The following is an 18,321-nucleotide window of genomic DNA, read 5'->3' on the forward strand; positions in this document are numbered from 1 at the left end:
TAGTAGAAGTGAATATACATGAGACGTAGTTCAGTGAACAATTGTAAATGAACACCCATGTCAGGGTTTACTCCCATCAAGACCTAGACTATTTCCAGTGTCACAACAGTCCCAGGAAAACCCTCCCAGTCTCATTCCTTTCTCTGACATCTTAGAGGTAGTCACTACACTGTTCTTTGCAATGATTATTTCATTTCATTTCTTCATTATTTAATCATTAATGGGTATACTATGAGGGGGCTTCCTGGGTGGCACCAGTGGTTAAAGAACTGGCCTGCCAATGGAGAAAACAAAAGAGATAGATGCAGGTTTGATCCCTGGGTCAGAAAGATCCCCTGAAGGAGGGCATGGCAACCCATTCCAGTATTCTTGCCTGGAGAATCCCATGGACAGAGAAGCCTGGCGGGCTACAGGTTATAGGGTCGCAAAGAGTCAGACATGACTGAAGGGACTAAGCATTCACACATACATTTATACTTCTAATCACTATAAGTTTTACATGTTTTAAGTTTCATATACATGGATCACACTGCATTAATCCTTTAAAAGTAAAATGTTAATAAATCAATCCGATTTGGGGATAAATACTAATGCTGTCTCTCCATAAATTTATGAAATAGACAACCCTGTTAAGTTTGAATGTACTTGAGTTTGCTGTGTAGCAAAGGCTGAAGGGTAGTTATTTAAAAGAAATCATAATGACTTTACTGATTTAATGGTGCCAAAAATATTTGCATTTTTAAAATACTCTTCCTTCAAACTGTCCCCCCAAGCCTCATTGATTTTCCAGAATGTTGGGCCAATCCAGTGGTATTTTCACTGGGTTTCAGTTTCATTGGTATCAGTGGAATAAATCACATCGCCAACCTATCTAAGGTCATAATGTTCAGCCATAAATGGATAAAGCATTTTGATTTATTATTCATGTAGATAACAATACTCAGGATGAGGAAGAAACATTCCCTTTTATATCATAAATTTTTTCTGGTGACATTTAAAAAATGTCTTCCAGAGCCCAGACCTCTGATCCATGGACTTTCTTTCCTTTTGTTAATGGTACCATATTTTTCTTTCCTCATTTCTCCTTTATCTCCTTAATACTGAAGGTGGCACATTTTCCAAGTTCCTTTGAAGAGAAACCATCATGTGAGCAAAATTAATAAAGAGCAATTTAAAAACAAACTTCTGAATGTTCTAGGAAATAGGCAGTTTTGCATGGCAAGCACTTGAACTCAGGGGTGATTTACTATTCATTTGACTACGGTGAATAATCAGGATTTGCATGGTAGATTGGAGTTACTGAGATTTTTTTTTAACCCTAAAGAAGAAGTTTGAGAATGTATGTCTTTAAAATTTGAATTTACTGGAATTCACGTTTCAAGAGACAGAGAACTTTCTACCTAGAAGGAACCTTGAAAATGACATGGTTAAGTTCTCTATATAATATATATAAAACTTTGAATGTTTTATAAAAACTGGATTGATAATAGAAATTTTATGAGGGTGCATTAGTATAGAAGAGATTGTTTCCTCCTTTACTTTTCTCCTGCTTCCTTCTCTCCTTCTCTCTCTCCCTTCCTTTTTTTTTTTTTTTTCTTTGTTTTTTCTTTTGAAACACTAAGGCCCTTTACTGAGAGAAAATCTTGCCAAAAGCTCAATAGGTGAAATAAAGTTATTCTTTTTGAATAGAGAGTGGGGCTGGACCCTACATGCCTTAACTTTTCTCTACCACATGGACCCTCAGAGTACCCTACTGAGACCTTGGTTTTCCGTGATCACAGTTTAAAAGCTGAAGAGAGCTGAATAACTTATTAATCAACACATTATGTGCCAGGTGCTCTCCTAAACATTTTATAAATATTAACTTATTTAATTCTCAAAATAACTGATGGCTATTATTATTATCCTCATTTTACAGATGGTGAAAGTGAAGCACAAAGGAGTTAAATAAGTTTCCTAAGATCACACAGATATTAAATGGCAGGACCTGGACAGTCTTGTTCCAGAATCCTGTTCTTACCCAGAAGGCTTTGCAGTTTCTCCCTAGCAGCAGCAGTTATATGCAATGATTATTAGGTGTTAGGCATTATACTAGGAGTTCTGCATGTTTTATCAATAGCCAATGCTCCCAAAGTAGCCAGAGAGGTAACAGTATTATCCCCAGTATATGGATGCAGGAAATGAGGCATAAGGAAGTTTCATAGCATTCCTTTTAGGTGGAAACCCAGGGTTTGAACCTTCATAGTTTGACTTCAGAGCCTATGCTCTTAACCACTTGTGTCATAGGCTCCCATAAGAGTGAAAATATTTGTTTGTTGTTAAAGAGTCATGATGCTTTTCATTTTCCTTCATGTTGAGTTCACATTGTCTAACACTACCAAGAGGAGCCTCCCAGTTCCTCTACCAGGGCAGGATCATGCCCAGAGGAAATTTAGTATCTTAGTGTTCCCTACTGCTGCGGCTTAGTTGCTCAGTCCTGTCTGACTCTTTGTGACCCCAAGGCTCCAGTCGAAGGACTGTAGCCCACCAGGCTCCTCTGTCCATGGGACTTTCCAGGCCAGAATACTGGAGTGGGTAACCATTCCCTTCTCTGGGGGATCTTCCCAACCCAGGAATCTAACTGGGGTCTCCTGCATTGCAGGCAGATTCTTTACCAGCTGAGCTACTAGGGAAGGCCTGGTGTTCTTTACCTTATATCTGTTCTCATATTTGCCTTCTGATCCTTCTCAAATTAGCCTGCTTAATTTTCTCAGTATTTTCTGCATCTCTACTAAGCAATGAATGCCATCAAGTAATCATACTTTCCTGACAAAGATTGATGGCTCTCCTCTATCTATCTCCTATGTTTTGACTTAATCCTCCTGGATATATAATGTTTTTGTTTTGTTTGATAATTTCAGTTGTAGAAATATGAGACCCTATTGCAGACTAATAGTACAGAACCTTTCTCTTCATTCAGTGCTGCTCCAACTAAAGAACTATGCGTCTAGAACAGTTATATCTAGCATACAAGCATAAGGTGATTCTAATAGCAGGAGCAAAGAGAAGCCTGATGGTGGTGTAAGATCTAGTACCCACGGGTGACTGAGTGTATGCTGTTCACTGAGCTGTGCTGTGCTTTGGCCCTTCATCTGCTGGGCAGAAATGTTGCAGGAGAAGCATGGTCTTGTGAAGAGTGTTGGCTGCCATGTGACCTTCAATACTGGCAAGGTAGAAAGCAGTGCTTTGTTAACTGTAATAATGTGTTACTTTTAGGAATTATAGTTTGTTGCTTAGGACTTGTTATGCCTTTGTCAATTTCCTCTTAATATTTACCAATGACTTTAGCTTCTTGAGTTAAATCTTGAGTAAACATGGTGATTTCCAGGGACCATTGAGTAGAGAGATACCTACTGAGGCAAATCAAAACATATGGAAATCTCAGTCCTCAAAGCCTCCTATCCAGAGAGAGGGCAACATTTGAGAATGAGATCTTTTACTTCTTTCCTAAGGTAAAGGAGTGTTACAAAATTAAAATAGATAGGCCATGATTCTATCAATTTAAAGGTAAGAGAATTCTTACAGTTAGAAAGACATGCTCATTTCATATAAAGATACAATTTCTTCAGATTGTATTCACTCATGAAGGAGTAATTTAGTAGGATCAGTACCTTACCCAGAAAGAGATTGAGGAATACATTAGATTAAATTGATTCCTGATAGTAGCCCCTGACATAACTGTTCTCAATTTGCTATAAAATACTGTATATATATATATATATATATATATATATATATATAAATATATACTTTATTTATTTTAAAGTTCAAGAGGTCAGAAGTCTGAAATGGATTTCATCAGGATTAAATCAAGGTGTTGGCAGGCTGAATTTTTTTCTGGAGTCTCACAGGAAGAACCTGTTTCCTTCTCTTTTCCAGCTTCTAGAAGTTGCCCACTTTCCTTTACTTGTGGTCCTCTTTCATGTTCAAAGCCAGCAATGGCCAAGTTATCTTTCTCATTTTCTGTCACTCTGAGCCTTCTCTCTCTTTTCATATTTAAGGACCTTTGCAATACATTGAGCCCACCTAAATAATAATGGATAATCTATTTTAAGGTTAAATAATTAGAGACCTCAGTTCCATCTACCAACTTAATTCTTCTTTGTCATTTACATAACATAGTCACAAATTCTAAGGATTAGGTTGAAGACATTATTCTGCCTACTACATGTGAGTATAATATTTTTGGAAGTACATTTATATCAATATCTGTCATGGTTAAAGCTCCATAGCTATGCTAAAGATGAAGGGGGCCTTGGGGATTCTTGTTTTGTTTGTTTGCTTGTTTTTGTATTCAGATCGGATATGATCTAAGCAGTGGAGCTAAAAGTTCTATCTCAAGTCAGGGAGCTCCACTAGATGAAAAACCTACTAGAGGCTGGGAATTAGGATATAAGCTCTGCAAGGCAAATATGATCCCCCTGTAGGGGATTCAAATAAAGACACGTAAGTAAAGTCACCTGCTTATTTAACTGATATGCAGAGTACATCATGAGAAACACTGGGCTGGAGGAAGCACAAGCTGGGATCAAGACTGCTGGGAGAAATATCAATAACCTCAGATATGCAGATGACACCACCCTTATGGCAAAAAGTGAAGAGGAACTAAGAAGCCTCTTGATGAAAGTGAAAGTGGAGAGTGAAAAAGTTGGCTTAAAGCTCAACATTCAGAAAATGAAGATCATGGCATCTGGTCCCATCACTTCATGGCAAATAGATGGGGAAACAGTGGAAACAGTGTCAGACTTTATTTTTTGGACTCCAAAATCACTGCAGATGGTGATTGCAGCCATGAAATTAAAAGACGCTTACTCCTTGGAAGGAAAGTTATGACCAACCTAGACAGCATATTCAAAAGCAGAGACATTACTTTTCCAACAAAGGTCCATCTAGTCAAGGCTATGGTTTTTCCAGTGGTCATATATGGATGTGAGAGTTGGACTATAAAGAAAGCTGAGTGCCAAAGAATTGATGCTTTTGAACTGTGGTGTTGGAGAAGACTCGAGAGTCCCTTGGACTGCAAGGAGATCCAACCAATCCTTTCTAAAGGAGATCAGTCCTGGGTGTTCATTGGAAGGACTGATTTTGAAGCTGAAACTCCAATCCTTTCACCACCTGATGTGAAGAGCTGACTCATTTGAAAAGACCCTGATGCTGGGAAAGATTGAGGGCAGGAGGAGAAAGGGATGACAGAGGATGAGATGGTTGGATGGCATCACTGACTCGATGAACATGGGTTTGGGTGAACTCTGGGAGTTGGTGATGGACAGGGAGGCCTGGCGTGCTGCGGTTCATGGGGTCGCAGAGTTGGACACAACTGAGAGAATGATCTGAACTGAACTGAAGTAAAGACAATCACAGTTTCTGTCTTGGAAACACTGTCTCTTTCATGATAAGCTGAAAATTAAAAAATCATGATGGAGAAGAAAAAGGGAACAGTGTCTGAGAGGCAGAGTAACTTCCCAGGATGACTTGCCATAATAATGTGAAAGAATTTCTAGAAGTTCAACATCCTCAATAACTTCAAGATACAGTAAGACATGTGAGAGAATAAGCTAAGACTAAAAGAAAGCAAGATGACTGGAAAAGGGGACAGCTTAAACAAGAAAACATGGCAAAGAGACTGAAATGTCATACAATTAAAATCTGCATTAGAAGCTGGAAGAAAAAATATCAGCATTTAAACTATATGTATATCACTAATTTTGAAGGAAAATTGTTATGTTATGTCAAAATGAAGAAAGAAAACCAATAAAAGTTAATGAAATAGAGAAGATTAAAAATACAGAAGACAGAGCTCATAGACTTAAACATTAGACAAAATATAAGAATTATAGATGTACTTGAGGCAACGATTGGAATACAGGTGATAATCAAAAATTAATAAAAGCTCTTTTTAGTTAAAATAAAAACAAAACCAAAAAAGCCTCAGTATGCAAATTGAAAGAACTTTCTATACTCTGCTGCTGCTGCTGCTGCTAAGTCGCTTCAGTCGTGTCCAACTCTGTGCGACCCCATAGATGGCAGCTCACCAGGCTCCCCTGTCCCTGGGATAGGCAACATTAATGAAAAGGATTCCATACCATTACAACTTGGTAATTTATTTTTTTAATTACAGCAATAAAGAAAAAAAATCCTTAACATATGTAGGCAAGGAAAACAAGAAGCAGCAGTCAGACTGGCCCTTTTAAAAATGTTACACTATATATAATAATATATATAATAATAGGTGCTATTGCTATAAAATCTAAAAAAATTTTTGCTTGAAACAGTTTGTATAGTGTGCCCAAGAAAGGTAAATAGAGTCAAGTTTCTTTCACTTGTAAAAGTAACAGAAAGAAATTCTCAAATATGCAAGAAAGAGGAAAACATGCAACCTCTTTATTAGGGAAATGACATAAAGATATAGGTCAGGTCAGTGCTCCTCAAATTGAGGTTCAGGGCTCAGTAACATCAGCATTATCTGGAAACCAGTACAGAGTCTCAGGTCTACCCCAAGCCTCCTGAAGCTAAGTGCTGTGGATGGATTGCAGCTATCTCATGTCAACAGTTTTTCAAGGAGATTCTTATATTCATTAAAATTTAGGAAGTAGTGGTTCAGGTGACTGAGAGAGAAATCAAATTTAAGAATTCGGTAATGGAAATAAATGATATTAAGGAATTGACCATTAATAATGAAACCAATTAAAAGTGACATTTAAATAATTGTAATTTTATAACACTGTATACAAATGTAAACTCAGACTTTTGAAAGACAAAATATGTAATGTAAAATTATGCTTAAGAAGTATTAAATGTGTAATGTTTTAATACTTGATACCAATAATAATAAAAATCTAAAATCATATTTAAAGAGTCCAGAAGTAAAACTCTGATAAATCCTCATTTTTTTCTAGGTGTAGACTCAACAATTTCAAGTGTTTAGTATTTTCAACGTTTACTTATTCTTTCAACAAGGTTTCCTTATTCATTCAATAAACATTAATATTCTTTTTAGTATACCAGGTATCACTATTAGAAATAAAAGTAGGTTGCATGACTTCCAAATCAATAGAGACATAAAAGAATGTGCAGTCTAAATCACCAGATAAAAGAATGAAGCAAAGAAATTAACACTGAAGAATGAAGTATAAAATAAGATCATAAAGATGCAGCCGAACAAGTCCTTTATGCCAACACAAATAAATAGTGTTAAGTCCTCTATTGGGAAAAAGGGCAGATATTTTGACCACATAGTCCACCTGAATATTGATGTTCAGCAAGAGTCTGTTATATATTCACAAAACGCCATGGTTTTAGCGTTGTCATCCTTTAAGTGTTACACTGGCTCACATTACCTGAATGATGCTGGGAAACATTAAACCTATTTGGTTTGAATTTTCTTATGTGTAAAGTAGGAATGATATTTTCTATGTACCTTACACATTCAGAAGGGCAAATGTGAATATGAGAGCATTTTGTGAAGCTGAATCTCATTATAAAATAATCACTTAGCTAGTCTATTAAAATACAAAGAATTTCCATTTAAGCTAATAAGCAAAATCTAAACATGGCTATGGAGAAGAGATATAGTAAAATAAAGTGACATCAAGATTTTTTTAAATGTATGGACAAGATTTATCAGGCAAAAGCAAAATGAAACAAAAAGTAATCCTGGCAATATTTAGACAAAATAGAATCAAAGACCATAAAAATATAAAGTTTGATCAAGAAGATTATATTTATTTTCAATAGTTAGGCTTCACAGTGAAGATAAGACAATGTTGAATTTTCATTGACATATTAATAGCCTCAAATACATGAAACCAAGATGTTAGAAATATAAAGAAAATTTGATAGAAATAGAATTGTTGTCTGAGACTTCAATATACTTTTATTGATCTTTCATAGATCAGATAAATATAGAATACATAGAGTGTTTTAATAATCTAATACAGCTAATTTAATAAATATTTATTGAACTTTGTTCCTAAGAAATAAAAGTCATACTTCAAGAAGCAATGAAGCATTTAGAATAAAATTGATCATATATTATACCTCAAAGAAAACCATATTAAATTATGAAACATAAAACATTTACAGGCTACATGTTCTACCTGTAATGAAGTGAAACTGCTGCTGCTGCTGCTGCTGCTAAGTCACATCAGTTGTGGCTGTCTCTGTGCGACCCCATAGATGGCAGCCCACCAGGCTCCTCTGTCCCTGGGATTCTCCAGGCAAGAACACTGGAGTGGGTTGCCATTTCCTTCTCCAATGCATGAAAGTGAAAAGTGAAAGTGAAGTCGCTCAGTTGTGTCTGACTCTTAGCGACCCCATGGACTGCAGCCTACCAGGCTCCTCCATCCAGGGATTTTCCAGGCAAAAATACTGGAGTGGGTTGCCATTGCCTTCTCTGGAAATGAAACTAGAAATTGATAAGAGAAGTTTAAATGCAAAGTTCAACAACTTGGAAAACAACAATACAGAAACAAAAAATAAAAACTTCTCTTAAAGAATTCTAGGTTCAAAAGAAAAGCAATCCTAGTATAATAAATGGTTAGAAAAATGAGAACTCTATGTATCCACATTTTAAATGACCAAAGCTGCATTTAGCAGAAAATTAATAGCCATAACCAGAGGAGCCTGGTGGGCTACAGTTCATGGGGTTGCAAGAGTCCAACATGACTAACACTTTCACTGTTAACATTTAAGAGCTTTCATTGTTAAAAGAAAGTAACAAAATCATTCTACAGAAAACAAAAGTAATAAATTAATAGCCTCCTCTTTCATATTAAACAACACAACAAACAATACTCATTCAGTAAACAGGTTCTTTACCACTAATGACATGGCAGAAACCTAAGTTAGGAAAGGATGAACGTACAAATCATATTACAAGGTAAATATCAGAAAACCTATAGCAAGATATATATTGGAAATATTCTCCTTACTGCCACAAATGAGATGAATATGCTTGCTATTCCTGTAACTATTTCAACATTGTACTAGTCACTATTCAACACAATCCAAGCCAAAGGATTAAGGTGAAAAGATTAAATATGAGTTACATATGGACATAAGAAATAAACCAGTACTGTTTAAAAAGATACAATTATCTGTTTCAAATTCCAAGACACAACTAAAAAATAACATTAAAATTGATAGAGTTCAGTAATGTACCTTGATTTTGGACATCTGGCCTCCAGAATTGTGAGAATATCAGTTTCTGTTCTTTTATGCACCAAGTTCGTGGTAATTTGTTATATCAACCACGGGCAGGAAAGGAATACAGCCAACTGTAGACCTCCCAGAATCTCAGTGTCCTCATTCCTAAACTGTGGTCATAGTATAATACCTACATTGCAGTGTTGTTGCCAGGATGAAATGAGAAAATGTGTGAAAGTAGAATTGGAAAGGATGAATCAAGCAAAGAGTAAAAGAGAAAGAATACATTAGGAAAAAAACGTAGATGTCCCTTGTTTGATGTGAGTAATTTGTACTTGATCATCAGATGTTTTACCCAACAATAGTTTCCGAGAGACAACCATTATTTTAATTGAGAAAAAAGGATAATGTGTAATATGTCAATCCAGCTTGCCAACCAATTTCCTAAAATGTTAATAAAACACAGTGAAATACACACAATACACATATAATAATCTATGATACTAGGATTTTAAAAATTTACAATTGTATTCTTGAACACTTAACAATTAAATGGTTGTTAAAAACATTTACTTTGTATGTAGCATTGCTTTGCTTCCTTCTCTGCAGTTGTCTTTAAGAGTTTAACTCTTTGGTAAATGTGAAAGCCAACATGAATTCTTTTGCAGTGATATTGTGCATAGAAAAGAAAATATTCCTTCCCTAGAAAAGAAAGTTTTTTGTATTTTTTGATCCACTGATATCATTTCTAGAAATCTTTCAGAAGGAAACAGAGACACGAGCAGAAATTATAATTATATATAATATTTATAAGTAAAGTAAATATTTTGTTAAATGCTTTCAGTATAAGCACACAGTGGCAGGGGGTGGCTCACCTTGATGCTATGATGACCTTTTAGCACCTACAAGGTCTGAAATATGTCTCTTATGTTGACGCTCAGCTTGCTTTTCAAAGTTTTTTTTTTTTCCTATCATAATTACTTTATTTTCCTCTCTTAACTCAGAACCAGACTACAAGGTAAGGAAAAACACAGAAACAGCTACAGTGTTCCCCATAATCCATAGTTACAGTTACAGTTCAGTTGCTCAGTCGTGTCTGACTCTTTGTGACCCCATGGACTGAAGTATGTCAGGCATCCCTGTCCATCACCAACTCCCGGAGTTTACTCAAACTCACGTCCATCAAGTCGGTGATGCCATCCAACCATCTCATCCTTTGTTGGCCCCTTCTCCTCCTGCCTTCAATCTTTCCCAGGATCAAGGTCTATTCAAATGAGCCAGCTCTTCCATCAGGTGGCCAAAGTATTGGAGTTTCAGCTTCAACATCAGTCCTTCAATGAACACTCAGGACTGATCTCCTTTAGAATGGACTGGTTGGATCTCCTTGCAGTCCAAGGGACTCTCAAGAGTCTTCTCCAACACCACAGTTCAAAAGTATCAATTCTTCGGCATTCAGCTTTCTTTATAGTCCAACTCTCACATCCATACATGACCACTGGAAAAACCATAGCTTTGACTAGATGGACCTTTGTTGGCAAAGTAATGTCTCTGTTTTTTAATATGCTGTCTAGGTTGGTCATAACTTTTCTTCCAAGGAGCAAGCATCTTCTAATTTCATGGCTGCAGTCACACTCTGCAGTGATTTTGGAGCCCAAGAAAATAAAGTTTCTCACTTGTTTCATTGCATCCCTGTCTATTTACCATGAAGTGATGGGACCAAATGCCATGATCTTAGTTTTCTGAATGTTGAGTTTTAAGCCCACTTTTTCACTCTTCTCTTTCACTTTCATCAAGAAGCTTTTTAGTTCTTCTTCACTTTCTACCATAAAGCTGGTGTCATATGCATATCTGAGGTTATTGATTTTTCTCCCAGCAATCTTGATTCCAGCTTGTGCTTCATCCAGCCCATTTCTCATGATGTACTCTGCATATCAGTTAAATAAGCAGGGTGACAATATATAGCCTTGACGTACTCCTTTTTCTATTTGGAACCAGTCTGTTGTTCCATGTCCAGTTCTAACTGTTGCTTCCTGACCCGCATACAGATTTCTCAAAAGGCAGGTAAGGTGGTCTGGTATTCCCATCTCTTTAAGAATTTTCCGCAGTTTGTTGTGATACACACAGTCAAAGGCTTTGGTATAGTCAATAAAGCAGAAGTAGATGTTTTTCTGGAACTCTCTTGCTTTTTCAATGATCCAGCAGATGTTGGCAATTTGATCTTTGGTTCCTCTGCCTTTTCTAAATCCATCTTGAACATCTGGAAGTTCATGGTTCACATACTGTTGAAGCCTAGCTTGGAGAATTTTGAGAATTACTTTGCTAGCATGTGAGATGAGTGCAATTGTGCGATAGTTTGAGCATTCTTTGGCATAATCCACACAGGTCTTTTTTCAGGCAGATGATATCTCCCATGATATGATATACATGGATCAGGGGTGGGAAGAAACAAAGACCAGATACAGGGAAGGATACTGCACGTGGTTCTCACAATCTACTGAACAGGTTTGGGAAGTATCTCAAGGGTTTTCCTGTATATCATTTTGTCAAAATTTTTGTATTGAGTTTAGTATCATAAATCTAAATTTTTTGTCAAATGAACATTGGCAAAAAATATCTCTTATGAAATTTGTATTCTAAAAACCAAGAGCCATTTTACCAGGCAAGTGTTAACCAGGGTGACACTCTGCAGGCTATGCTTGGATTTGTAAATGTTTAAAAGCAGAAAATTAGCACAAAATATACAAACAGTTACTATAAATAATCAGAAATTTAAAGATGCATAGAAACATGGGTAGAATTCTATACAAGTGGCCAATTAGTGGATGGATGACTGTGCAACCTAAAAAGTGATCAGGAAATGTAAATTAAAATCACCCTTCCATAGCTTTTTACATGCATATTGTTAGCAAGATAAATTTAAAAATCTAATAATACCAAGGGTTGGTCAGCTTGTGAAGCAACAGGAGTTTAATTAATGGAGCAAACTGGTGTGGCCACTATGGAATATAGGGTGGCATCATCCAGAAAGTTGAAGGCATGTGTGTAACCCATAACTTGTGTGCCCAGGGAGATGTCTGCATGATATGTACAACTGCAGGGTCTTTTTTTTTTTTTTTGATAATTCAAGAAAGCATAAATATGCACCAGTGTGTAATGAATACATATTATGAAATATTTGTTCAAGAGATGATTTTTGAAAAGCAAAAAGAATGAATGAGAACAATACATACTCACATAGATGAATCTCAAAAATACTGTGAAGTAAAAAATTTTACAAGTCAATTTGCAAGAGAATACAGAGTGATACAGTTATATAAAAATCTAAAACATGCAGAGCAAAATCATTTTTAACTATTTGGCAAGTATTAAATAAATGATGCTATTACCTAGACCTCGTAAACTCTTTTGAGGTGAAATTGTGCATAAAGACAGCCTCCCTAGAAAAGAAAGTTTTCAGATTTTTGCTCCAGTAGTTTCATTTCTAGAATTTTTTCAGAAGGAAATCAAGATGCAGACAAAAATTCTAATTGTATGTAGTATTTATAAAATAATTAAATAGTCTATTAATCTTTTGGCAAATTGGGGAATTGGTAGATTATGGTACATATGTTATGATTTGAAACTCCTTTTAAAATTATTATTTAGTGACATGGGAAAAATCCTTAAAAGATAATTTTCAATGAAAAAGGGTATAAAATTGTTTTGCTATATGATCTATAGTTGTTTTAAAATATTGGCAAACAGGAAAAAGTGAAGGCACATGTGAAATAAGACTGGGAAGTTAAAAACTTGATCTGTGTTTCTCTCTCTGTAATAAATATGTGATTTAAAAAATCCTTTGCTATAATTTTAAAATTGGGTGCAGTGAGCAAATAGTGCTTCTGTAATCATAATTAACAGATTTTCCCCCCTCTTTCTAAAATTCATAAGTCTTCATGAAGATTGTGGGTTTTTTTCCCCAACTGGACAGAATCTTATTCTTTTACCTATTCCTATTCTGCCAACTTCTGCCTATGCTTGAAATAGTGGGGGGTATTCTATATGAAAATACTTAAACGGGCTACAGGGAGTAATTTTATGTCATATAGGAATTGTAAGGGTTTAATGAGATCATGAATGAAAAGAGCCTAAAACAGTTCCCAATACAAGTCAGTATCTATTATCATTGATTGATTACTGCTGTATATTTATATTACTGATGAAAGTTTGCACATGATTTCTGTTTTAGGATCAAAAATGGGATTCCATATTACCCGCAAGCATAAAAGCCCTAAAGACAGAAAATGAGAAGTTATTTATTGTGTCACTAATATGTCTGCAACTAGAAGAGTCTGAGGAAAGAGCAGAAAAAACAAATAGTAAATCTTGTTCTGATACAAGGGATTAGATCTGATAGAGTGCCTGAAGAACTATGGATGGAGGTTCATGACATTGTACATGAGGCAGTGATCAAGACCATCCCCTAGAAAAAGAAATGCAAAAGGCAAAGTGGTTCTCTGAGGGGGCCTTACAAATAGCTGAGAGAAGAAGACAAGCTAATGGCAAAGGAGAAAAGGAAAGATATACCCATTTGAATACAGAGTTCCAAAGAATAACAAGGAGAAATAAGATAGCCTTCCTCAGCAATCAATGCAAAGAAATAAAGGAAAACAATAGAATGGGAAAGACTAGAGATCTCTTCAAGAAAATTAGAGATACCAAGGAAACATATCATGCAAAGATGAGCTCAATAAAGGACAGAAATGGTATGGACCTAACAGAAGCAGAAGGTATTAAGAAGAGGTGGCGAGAATACACAGAAGAACTATACCAAAAAGATCTTCATGACCCAGATAACCACAATGGTGTGATCACTCACCTAGAGCCAGACATCCTGGAATGTGAAGTCAAGTGGGCCTTAGGAAGCATCATTATGAACAAAGCTAGTAGAGGTGATGAAATTCCAGTTGAGCTATCTAGAATCCTAAAAGATGATGCTGTGAAAGTGTTGCACTCAATATGTAAGCAAATTTGGAAAACTCAACAGTGGCCCCAGGACTGGAAAAGGTCAGTTTTCATTCCAATCCCAAAGAATGTTCAAACTACCGTACAATTGCACTCATCTCACACACTAGCAAAGTAATGCTCAAAATTCTCCAAGCCAAGCTTCAACGATACATGAACCATGAACTTCCAGATGTTCAACTGGATTTAGAAAGGCAGAGGAACCAGAAATCAAATTGCCAACATCTGTTGGATCATCAAAAAAGCAAGAGAGTTCCAGAAAAGCATCTACTTTGGCTTTATTGACACTTCCAAAGCCTTTGACTGTGTGGGTCACAACAAACTGTGGAAAATTCTTCAAGAGATGGGAATACCAGATCACTGCCTCTTGAGAAATCTGTATACAGGTCAAGAAGGAATAGTTAGAGCTGGACATGGAACAGCAGACTGGTTCCAAGTCAGGAAAGGAGTATATATCAAGGCTGTATGTTGTCGTTATTTAACTTATATGCAGAGTAAACCATGAGAAATGCTGTGCTGGATGAAGCACAAGCTGGAATCAAGATTGCCAGGAGAAATATCAATAACCTCAGATATGCAGATGATACCACCCTTATGGCAGAAAGCGAAGAAGAACTGAAGAACCTCTTGATGAAAGTGAAAGAGGAGAGTGAAAAAGTTGGCTTAAAACTAAACATTCAGAAAACTAAAATCATGGCATCCAGTCTCATCACTTCATGGCAAATAGATGGGGAAACAGTGGAAACAGTGAGAAACTTTATTTTTTTGTACTCCAAAATCACTGCAGATTATGACTGCAGCCATGAAATTAGAAGACACTTGCTCCTTGGAAGAAAAGTTATGACCAACCTAGATGGCATATTAAAAAGCAGAGACATTACTTTGCCAACAAAGGTCCATCTTGTCAAAGCTATGGTTTTCCCAACATTCATGTATGGATGTGAGAGTTGGACTATAAAGAAAGCTGAATGCTGAAGAACTGATGCTTTTGAACTGTGGTGTTGGAGAAGACTCTTGAGAGTCCCTTGGACTACAAGGAGATCCAACCAGTCTATCCTAAAGGAGATCAGTCCTGAGTGTTCATTGAAGGACTGATGTTGAAGCGGAAACTCCAATACTTTGGCCACCTGATGTGAGGAACTGACTCATTTGAAAAGACCCTTATGCTGGGAAAGATTGAAGGCGAGAGGTGAAGTGGTGACAGAGGATGAGATGGTTGGATGGCATCACCGACTCAATGGACATGAGTTTGATTAGCTCCAGGAGTTGGTGATGGACAGGGAAGCCTGGCATGCTGAAGTCCATGGTTTCGCAAAGAGTTAGACACTACTGAGTGACTGAACTGAACTGAATCTACCTCCATTATGGACAGCCATCATGCACAGGCTGGAGAAATTCTTTTGGCAGAATTAGGGTCATTTGAAAACTGTAAATCTTTTGCAAGTTAGGATCGTAATCTGTTTACCCCATAACCCCAGTCCTGGGCTTTCTGTGGATAACTGATTCCATGTGGGCAACTTGAAACAGGAGGGCAGGATAAGGGCCTGGAAACTGTTCAACTCTAGATTAGATGGTGTTTTGGAGACCTTCTTTCAGGGAAATCTGTCAGTTACATGGCCAATCAAATTGCAAGACTGATACTTTCTAATTTTGCCTTCCACCAAATGACTATATGTAATTCATCTTGTGATTTGGCAATAAAGATTTCTTTTACTTTCCTGCTAGATAGATTGGCTTCATTCAGTTGCTAGATGAAAATAGGATTGTGTTGCAAAACATATAAATGATTTGGCAAATATGATTTTTTAATTTATTTTTTAATTGAAGGAAAATTGCTTTAGAATATTGTGTTGGTTCCTGCCATACAACGAGTATCAGACATAAGCAAATATGATTTTATTTTCCAAAAAATATACATTAGCAGATTTTATGATAAGTGTCCTTGAAGGGAAATATGATGAATTTGCATCTGATTTAGATCTTCTTTAAACAGCTTGACAACAGCAGAAAAGGCAAAAGCAAGCCTTAGTCAGTTTTATTGTTCAGATGGTATTAATGGGTTCTTGAGAGACTTGTGATAGTGACATTGACATCTTTTAGTAATTTCCTGTGTTTGAAGGGTTTAGGTAGGAATTTACAGGGAATAGTCATGATCCATGTCTCCAAAGCATGTCAAAGAGAGGTTGTAGATCTTTTATTCTCTTGTCTGGCATGTATGTAATGGCAGATAGTGGCCACTGTAAGTTGTTGGGTAACTCATTTTGATTACATTCTTTAAGCAAAGAATTTGGTGACATATTAGATGTTTCTGCCTGTCTTGAGTCCTCCACCCTGTCTATTATGGTAGACTGTAAGCTCCATAATGAAACTATTTCTAACTGGTTCTCCTCTGTACCCTAGCCTGGTAGCACTCCCCCCAAAATGTAGAGCAAATAAGTAACAAAAAATGTACCTAGTGGTTGTCTTAGCTATCCATTCATCTATCTGTCTGTCTATCCATCCATCCATCCATCTATCCTCCCATCCATCTCTCAAAATTGCTGTTTTGTCTAGGTTTTTGCTGACACAAAATCTCACCCTTTGTTTCCATTTACATTCTCCACAACTGAGGGATTGTCAAATATACATAGTAAAAATAAACATGGTCAATACACCTTGTAAAAGTGAACTTGAGGTGAAGCTATAATTTACTAATGCACAGTCATTGATACACTTAAGAAATGATACCACTTTGGCCAGGTAGATATATGAGCCATTTCAAAATATCTCAGCAAAACTTTCTGAAAGGGCCCATCTGAAGTGCCTAATCTACTTCTCCCTGACCCCCATCCTTACCTGCTATTCACATTTGCTTTTCTTAAATGTATTTGATTTGGACAAGTTGGGAGCCACTTTCTCTTTTCTGAGGTGATCTTTGAAGAATGACGTGCTTAACTGCAGCCTATTTAGATTGTTTATCTGTATATAAAGCCCAAGCCAGGTACTATGTTTTACCTTTAAGATAAAATCAATAAAGAGTTGAAAAGAAGCAGAGTAATCCTTGAACATTCCTAAACAATTGTCTTCCTTTACTTCTAACAAAGAACACTGCTTAATCTTACTTATTTGAAACTGCTTTCTCAGGGTTCATTTAGCTGTGAGCTTACCTTTATTCAAACACGTAGAAGCTAAAAATGGTACAAAGAAAGTTTATTCTAAAACAGACACGTTTGGAAGGCAGTGTCATTACTAAATGCTGTTGGTCTTGATAAGCTCTTTGATAAGCTGAGATCAGATTTTATCACAGAGATAGATGCAGCTCATTGGTAAAGAGTGTAACCTGCTGCCTATACTCCCTTGGTATCAGTGGGAGATCTGTTCCAGGACACCCCACTCAGATACCAAAATCCATGAGTGTTCAAGTCCCCTATGAAAAACGGGACAGTATTTGCATACAACCTCCACAAGCCTCTCTTAGACATTAAATCGTCTCTAGATTACTTACAGGCTTCCCAGGTGGCTCAGTGGTATAAGAATCTGCCTGCCAAGGCAGGAGACATGAATTAATTCCCTGAGTTGGGAAGATCCCCTGGAGGAGGAAATGACAACCCACTCCAATATTTTTGCCTGAAGAATCCCATGGACAGAGGAGCCTGGTGGGCTACAGTCCCTGGGGTCCGAAAGAGTCTGACACAACTGAGTCACTGAGCAGGCACGCACTAAATATAATCCCTAATACAATGTAAATGCTCTGTAAACTGTTGTAAATACAATGTAAATGCTATGTAAATAGTTGTGGATGTGCGGCAAATTCATATTTTGCTCTTTGGAGTTTCTGGAATTTTTGAAAAATATTTTCAATCTGTGTTTGGTTGAATCCTCATATGAAGGTATAGAGGGTTTATTGTATAGGGGTACAACCAATACATAAATACATAATTATTACTACCTTTGGGAAAGGGCTAACTATGGTGATGCTGCTGGAAGCTGGTGAGTTAGAGAAACTGAAATTTTTATGTAATATCCATATCTCATTGTCAAACTTACCATACCCAGTTGATGTTCAGAGTTTTTGAAAAGAAAAATTATGGAGTAATTTGAGCTTCCCTTCTCCCTTTATTGGTCTTCCTCCGTTCCTGAGGCAGAGACATTGAC

General features: G+C 36.6%; 1 long non-coding RNA gene across 2 annotated transcripts in view; it reads left to right on the forward strand.

Annotated features, from left to right (window-relative positions):
- The window catches only part of LOC138984687 (uncharacterized), a 583,105-nt gene extending 567,097 nt beyond the window's left edge, over positions 1–16,008 (forward strand). For both annotated transcript variants that reach the window (XR_011461950.1, XR_011461951.1), the window contains one exon: positions 13,412–16,008. This is a non-coding gene — a long non-coding RNA (uncharacterized lncRNA). The remainder of the gene's footprint in view (positions 1–13,411) is intronic.
- The last annotated feature ends 2,313 nt before the right edge of the window (positions 16,009–18,321 follow it).

Source organism: Bos mutus, chromosome 22 (assembly GCF_027580195.1).
Source record: "Bos mutus isolate GX-2022 chromosome 22, NWIPB_WYAK_1.1, whole genome shotgun sequence".
Taxonomy (NCBI): Eukaryota; Metazoa; Chordata; class Mammalia; order Artiodactyla; family Bovidae; genus Bos; species Bos mutus.